A 6,058-nucleotide genomic window follows, 5' to 3' on the forward strand; every position below is an offset into this window, starting at 1 on the left:
AAAAGGGTACATTTGTTGTATTTACATCATGACTAGTACCATAGAGCATTTGCATAACCAATATTCATTCCATGAGCCTCATATACAATGGGCTTAGTAGATGCATTACCAACTTTGTATCCTAGGCATCATGCCAACATTTCCATACATGGGATTTTGCATTTCACTTAACATACTTGGATTCATTGGGCATTGCATTCCATATATTGATTGATGCATACCAAAAGGATTTGGGCCATACATCCCTAAGGAGGGTCCTTGACCAACCAATTGCATGATGGAAAATAGATCCACCATCAAAGTTTCCTAGGTTTCTCACATTGGCACCTATGCCTTGCTAACCAAAACTCATTGGATTGGCACTACTAGGTTGCCCTTGCATTTGTAGTACTTGCCCTATTGGCATCATTTTCTTTTGATCATTGCACACATTATGTGCATCTAGTGTGGCTACGATGGCTTGTGTTTAGGAACCTCATGTAGTCTTGAATCTATAGAATGTGAATTCTTCTTCTTGCCATTATTGTCCTTTGAAGGCTAATTTCATCACAGGATATTTTAATGGCCCACTTAGTGATTGATACTAAAATTCTACATAGATCTATTGGTCATATAAATGTGCAAGTGGTTGAAAGATAAACAATCACGTGGATTTGTGATAGGCTTGCATACATTTAAAGTGGTAATATGTTGAAAGTCTATGAAGCATGTCAATTTGGGAAATTGACACTACATGTATTCCCTTATGATAAACATGTAAGCATGCCTTTGCTTGATGTTGTATATTTAGATGTGTTGGATCCTACAAATATTGTATCCAAATGTGTAAGTATTGTATAGCCTTCATTGATTACCATAGAAGGAAGGTATAGGTGTGTTTCATGAATGAAAAAAGTGAGGAGTTCTCTCACTTTCAAGATTTTAAGAATTTGCTTAAGAAACAAATAGGTGTGCGGATTAAGTTTCTAAGGTTAGATGGAGGGGAACATTTGTCCAATGAGTTCAATACTTTTCTAAAACAACATGGAACTGAGATGTAGTAGGTATACTTTGCAATAAAATGATGTTGTTGAAAGGAAAAATAGTGTAATAACCCTAGATCTTTTAAATACATATTTCTTCTCTCCCCCCTCTCCCTCAGGTGTACCCTCCGTACAATTCATCTTGGGCTCATCAATTTCCTTCCAACTCTGTGCAATTGTTTTTCTCTGACTAGACATGATTGAGGACAAGGGATAATTTTAGAAGGCCACATGGGAACTAGGCAAATAGGAAAAAAAAAGTAGATAAGGTTAAAAATGTTATACTAAAATAAAAAGAAGCTCCACATGTTAGGACCCTCAGACATGGCTATCCCATCGAATAAAGCAAGACCTTCCCACGTGGAAGGCCTCTCTTCAACGGCTCAATGCGGGGCCAAACATGGCCAACGATATTAATGTCTTAAACATGTGTAACCAAGTATTTCCCATCATTATCCACCTAACACATTCTCAATTAAGAAAGGTGAAACAAAAATAATTAAGTTAATTATAAAAATGTGAAAAAAAATAGATGCATCACTATTAAGTAATTACAAGACTATCTTTCAAAAGTCGGTTTTTTAAATCAACATTACAATTGTTAAAGTCATAGGGATCCACACACCTGAAGTTACTTATTCAGTTACTCAAAAAAAATAAATGCCTTTAACATCAGAAATGAAGAATTAAACAAATATTAATTTATGTTTCCATTGATTCATAACTTGACTTTTAGTTATTCGTGGGTTGTGACTAAAGAGGGCAACCCATTAGAATAGTGTTTTGGAATTTAATTTTATAATCGGAATAGTTACCGTAGGTGGTCTTGATCATACTTCTATTTTAAGGCTCGTACGTATGCAAGGCCATATCATTGCTATTATTGACCACCTAACCTCTTGTTCTATAAATCATAACCTTATGAATGTCATACTTTTGTATTACATTGTCATTTTAGGAATGGCCATTTCCAATGGGATCATAGAGTGTAGATATAAACTACTTAATTTTCATGATTAGACTCATGCTACATGAAGTGGAAAAATGGTTTTGTCCATCTATCGATTAACTTAAATGAAGCCTAAACATCCTGTAATTATTATCCAATCCTTACAATAGGCATAACTGACAATAATTCATGATTATTCGTGCATGATAAAGTGTGTACAATAGTAAAAGCATGTATTTCTAGCCAATGGGAAGTAGTAACTATAGAAAAGAATTGAGTAATAAAATTTATTCTTGGCTTATTGTGATCACTAAACTAGAAAAGTGGAGTCTTACAAAAGGTATGAATATCCTTTTATCATTTGAAAAAATAAAATAATATTTGAAAAATGACTAATTAGTTATTTCCTTGAGTTTGAAATTTGATTATAAAAATATATCCAAATTTTTATAAAAACTTTTAGTTATGCCCAGGGTCCTAGCCAAAGAACATGCCAATTATTGGATTGAAGCTACTTCTACAACTATTTATATTATAAATAAGACATTCATTGTGCTATAGTGTATGAGGTGATACTAGAGAACAAGTTTATTGACAAGAAACTAGACTTGTAAGTTGTAATATATTAAAGTGTTTAGATGCATTTCATATGTACATGTGCTTGATGAGTTAAGAATGAAGTTGGACCCAAAGGCTGAAAAGTGTATGTTTGTTGACTATTCCGTGAGGACAAGTTTATTGACAAGAAACTAGACTTGTAATATGTTAAAGTGTTTAGATGCATTTCATATGTACATGTGCGTGATGAGTTAAGAATGAAGTTGGACCCAAAGGCTAAAAAGTGTATGTTTGTTGACTATTCCTTGAGGAAAAGTATTGCATGTGCTATAATTTAGTTATATGTGTTAGGGTAAAAGGCCCTTGGGCTTGCCCGTGTACAATGACTACCCATATTCTTTATTCATATATATGAGATAGTGCAATAAGGCTGTTATATCATTCTTGACAGCACTTACATTGTGTGTGCTCTTCTCTCCTGCATCTTCCTCTTCTCCTTCTCCACTGCCATTGCATCCCCTTCAATTGGTATTAGAGCTTTGGATCAAAGTTTGATCGTGGAGCTTGGCACGGCATTACTTCAACCCGGATTGAAAACCTAGAGCTTGGAGCTTCAATGCCAGCCATGGCTTCTTCCCCTCGAAGTAAGATTTCATCTCCTGTCTCTCCCCGGCCCTCATATGCTCTTTGCAGGTGTTTCTTGGCTTCATTAGGCACCTTGTATGCCCCCATTTGCCCCCTTATCCTCAGACTAACCAGTAGGCCCCACTATAGTAGCTCACTTTTTTTTTTGCGCCTGTTTTAAAATCTAGCTCAAAATCCTATTTTTTCTCATATCTCGGGCATTCGAAACTCGATTTAAGCAAGATAAGCGTCTAACTTGGGGTTTTGGCATGCTCCAGACACAATGGCGATGTTGGATCTGACAAATTTTGATCACAGAATTTTTTGTAACAGATCTGAGTTTAATTTACAGCAAGAAAATGTCATGCTCTTAGCTTATGTGATGCTCTTGAGGCTTGGTATTTGATGCCCAGATGCTTTGGGGATGTTTGCCCAATGTTTTGAGATGCTTTGGGACTTGGTTTGAGCTTCCATAGCTTGATTTATGCAGGGATTTACTGCTATACATTGTTTGGGCAGGAAGGTTTTATCAGGGAGGACTTATGCATAATGCTCTTTGTTGACATTCAGGTGTCCTGTTGGATGTATTGATGCTTGGTCATCACGGTTTATGCCCAGATATGCTATTTCAGAGATATTGAGCCTTGATTTGGATACGAACACTTCGTTGTTGGATGGGATTTATGCTACCTTGGTTGATAGGTTATTTTACCTCCAGTTTGTTTATGCCTATGGTCTACGGGTGCTCCCGACTACTCGGGATGATATGCTGATGTATTTGGATGATGCCACTTTGATGTTTATGTTCCCTTCTCTTGTAGAACCTTTCTCTTGCCTTACGTGACACATGTTATAGCAGGACTTATTGATGACATATGAAACTCATACGTGAGAATCGGAAATGTTATGTACTTCAATGACCGATACCTGGACTTATTGAAGACATAATTCCGCATGTTGTAAAATTTGGAGAAAAAGAGGATAAATCTAGAATAGTGCAGTTGTTTGAAGGTATCATTCATGAAGACTATTCGTCACAAATTTGGGAGTATGATGTTGTTTTGATGTTCTATGGATGAGATCTAAAGATTTTCAGGCAATTATGGCAGGAAAAAGGATCAAGTATTAATGTGTAGTGTGCCTTATAGCGCATAAAAATGGGCAAGTATTAATGAAGAAGATGGTAGGGAGACGAGGGTTTGGATAAACAAACATTTGAGTTCTATCGAGGTAGGATTTGTCCTAAAGCGCCTCTCATGCAAAAGTAGGTCATGCATCGAGGAAATTTCAACAGGCTAGTGGCCGTGATCGTGTCAGCGCTCCAACTTGTTCTTGCATCCCTTGGTGGTTGCCTTGGCCCAATTAGACTTGCTGCTGCTGCTGCTGCTCGAGTATAGGAATTGGGTGCATCGGCAGCAAGTTGAATCATTGTTCCCTTTTGCAGTGGGATTAGCGGGAAAGAGTTTCAATAGGAGTCTCTATCTATTCGAGAATCCTCCAATCATTAGGGTTCCATTCTCATCAAAATAGGGGAGAATCTTCTATTTTGCAAATCTATTCAGAAACAAAGAATGAGCCCACAACCTATGTGCTCACTCCTAACGAACATCTCATAGCATTCGCTTCCGAGAGATTAAGCCAGCATTTGAAACCATTCATAACGAGCCACCGTCCGCCGCAGAGAACGCGTGCTTTCATTTCCGAGATGAAGTGAACATGCAATACTTTGCCGAGCAAATGCGCCACACGAGAAAACACAAGAGAGAGAGAGAGAGAGAGAGAGAGCCCTTTCCGGGGGAGGCAGCTCCCGTCTCACAGATACATGCCTTGGAGAGTTGTGTGATGGCGATGGACTCTTTGAGGGGGTGAACGCCAGGCCGTGCCGGTTGCCCGCTTGCATCGCGCAGTCAGGATGGCCGAGCGGTCTAAGGCGCCAGTTTCAGGTACTGGTCCGAAAGGGCGTGGGTTCAAATCCCACTCCTGACAAGCCCGACCTTAGCTCAGTTGGTAGAGCGGAGGACTGTAGTGGTCGAACATTGTAATCCTTAGGTCGCTGGTTCGAATCCGGCAGGTCGGATTGTGCTGCACACCCTTTTCCCCCGGGGCCCTCTCATCACCGTGAAAAACAGTTCAGACAATCCTTCGGAAAACGGTTTTATGTGAAACAACTTGCCATACCCTTGACAATAAATAATCGGTGCCAAGTAAGTTATTAGCAAATTAGTGAGCTCCTGCCAAGTCCTGTTTTAGCCACTTATGCGGCTTTGAGCCGGTTCTGTGGCTCCCACATGGACACATAGGTGCACGTGCACATGGAAGCACGAGAGTGCACAAAAGCCTCACTCGCACATGTACACACGGTCCGATTCTCACTGGTCTCACACACTCGCCCTTATTACTATCACATAGACGTAGGTGCGCCCACCGAGGGAGTAGACAGCCTCGCAACATGCTTCTAGGACATAGCCCAACTTCTGTAGGCCATTATGGCCCTACGACTACTTAAGGTCTTCACAAGTGCGCCCACACCTAGGTGCACAACATCCTTCTTTCGTCTCACACGCTTAAGGCAAACACCGTCCCATAGGATAGGGTCGTCATAAGGTCATAAAGTAATGTACGGTGCAACGCGCATTAATACTGGCCTTTAGGCATTTCCCTACACATACACGGTCACTCCTCGTGTTAAGTGCATAGAATAGGAAAACGCGCTCCCCCCCAGACACACGTACCAACCCCTTCGCACCCCATTTCCACTCAGGCAGCACAAGTGCACCTTAGGGCGAGCACATCCTTGCTCACACTTAGCACACATAACCACGTACTGCATCCTTAGCTCAACAAGCACACTTAGAGTCACATCAACTCACGGGCTAGGTTAAAACTCCCTTCCCTTAGTCACTCT

At 40.0% G+C, this 6,058-nt stretch overlaps 2 non-coding genes across 2 annotated transcripts; both read left to right on the forward strand.

Annotated features, from left to right (window-relative positions):
* Window positions 1-5,059: 5,059 nt before the first annotated feature.
* TRNAL-CAG (transfer RNA leucine (anticodon CAG)) lies at window positions 5,060-5,139 on the forward strand. Its single transcript has one exon. It is a non-coding gene; the product is annotated as a tRNA-Leu (tRNA).
* A 3-nt stretch (window positions 5,140-5,142) lies between these two features.
* On the forward strand, window positions 5,143-5,230 carry TRNAY-GUA (transfer RNA tyrosine (anticodon GUA)). The gene is given in 2 exon segments: window positions 5,143-5,179; window positions 5,195-5,230. It is a non-coding gene; the product is annotated as a tRNA-Tyr (tRNA).
* Window positions 5,231-6,058: the final 828 nt, after the last annotated feature.

This window comes from Lygodium microphyllum, chromosome 5 (genome assembly GCF_053477565.2).
Source record: "Lygodium microphyllum isolate KBCC chromosome 5, Lygodium_microphyllum_v1.1.10, whole genome shotgun sequence".
Taxonomy (NCBI): domain Eukaryota; kingdom Viridiplantae; phylum Streptophyta; class Polypodiopsida; order Schizaeales; family Lygodiaceae; genus Lygodium; species Lygodium microphyllum.